Consider the following 1,674-nt stretch of genomic DNA (forward strand, 5'->3'; position numbering starts at 1 on the left):
CGAGGGGAGGGGTGTAGCAAGCCTCAGACGGCAGCCCACCGGCCAGGACACGCAGGGGATCTCACCGCCAGTGGCCTCTGCGCACAAGGGCGGTCCCGTGGCACCTGGGACGACTGGCTGCGCCTTCCGCAAGCTCCCCAAACCCCGTGCGCACCTCGCAGGGCCCGGACCCCGACCGCCATCGCCGTCGCGTGGAGCTCCGGAAAAACGCTCTTCTTGCACGCACGCGCGACCGGCCGCCCCCCAACGCCGTACGGCCCGCCACGCGGAGGCCCGCCGACCGTTCAACCGAGGCACGTCGCTGGGGGGGTGGAGGGCGCCATCCAGGGCCTTGGCGGCCAGGGCGACGCCCCCTCCCCGCGGCGAGGTCAGGTTCGGGCAGTGCAGTCGAGCGAACGCTCGTAGCGGGGTGGTCGGCAGCAGTGAGGAAGAGAGAAGGAGCACCCTTTCGAACAGGGATGAGACCCCGCGAGGGCGAGGCACGAGAGCCCGTGGGAGGCGAGACCTGCGCCACGACCGGGCCACTGTGGAAACAACGCCACGGGATCCCACCGCCCCAAACACGAGAGCGGTCCGCAACGCGCCCGTGACGCCAGCCGGCCAAAGCCTTCGGCACCCCTCCACCCTCCCAACGGGGCCACGGCCTCACCACCGGGGCGTCCCAGAGCGACGCCGGCCTTCGGCCCTCCGCCCGCACGCCACCACGCCTAATCCCATTCTCGTCCGTTTCCCAATCCTGTCTCGCTCCGGGGAGCACCGCGCACCCATGGAACGACCCCCTCGTTGGCCGGGCGGTCCCCCAAGCCGCGATCCACAGGCGCCAGCACGGGAGCGCCCATCCATCCGCGGCCTGGCACGGGACCGGGTGGAGGGCCGCACGCTCACAGGGGATGGGGAGGGGGCGTGAGACGGGCTCCACCCCCTCCTCCCCCAGCGCACACCGGGGCGACCCGCGGCCCGGGCACGCAGCGCACACACGCGGGCACCCTTCACAGCTGGAACGCCGGCCCGGCCCGGCGTGACCCTCCCCCAGAGTTCAGAGGGGGAGGCGCGGACCACGTTAGGCGAAGAGTGGCACTCGGCCCCCACCGCGGGGGCCGGCGGACCGCTCCCCCCCCACGGCAGGGGAGGAGAGAACTCTGCCCACGCACAACTGGCAGCCGCAGGGGCAGCGGCTGACGACGCGCAGAGAGGCGGCGGGCTGGGGGATCCGACAAACCCCAGAAGAGAACATGCCTCCATGATCGCTAGAGAAGACGCTTTCTCGCCGAAGGTGGATCGCCCCGACCCCCGGTTGCCCCCGTAAGGGCCCTGGGCGGAGGCGTTCAGGCACGCCCCAGGGGAGACGTGGGGGGGTCTGCGGTATGGGGCCAAACACGCACGGTTGGCGACTCCTGAGCGTTCGCGGTCGGGGCCCCTGGTCCAAAAACCACCTCACTTCGAGGGGAACACTCCCCCGTCGGTATGGGAGAGAGGTCACCAAGGCAGACCAGGCCGGTGGCAGAGGCCCCCCACGGGGCCAGCCGGCACCACGTCGCTGGCCCGGCCCCACCACGATCGCCCACACGACCGTGCAACAACCCCCCCCTCGGGCAGGGAGGGAAGAGCACAAGCCGTGCGCTCGCCTTTCGAAGTCCGCCACGCACACATCGTGGGGACGCCGAGACAACGCCC

This window comes from Eulemur rufifrons, chromosome 28, assembly GCF_041146395.1.
Source record: "Eulemur rufifrons isolate Redbay chromosome 28, OSU_ERuf_1, whole genome shotgun sequence".
Classification (NCBI taxonomy): Eukaryota; Metazoa; Chordata; class Mammalia; order Primates; family Lemuridae; genus Eulemur; species Eulemur rufifrons.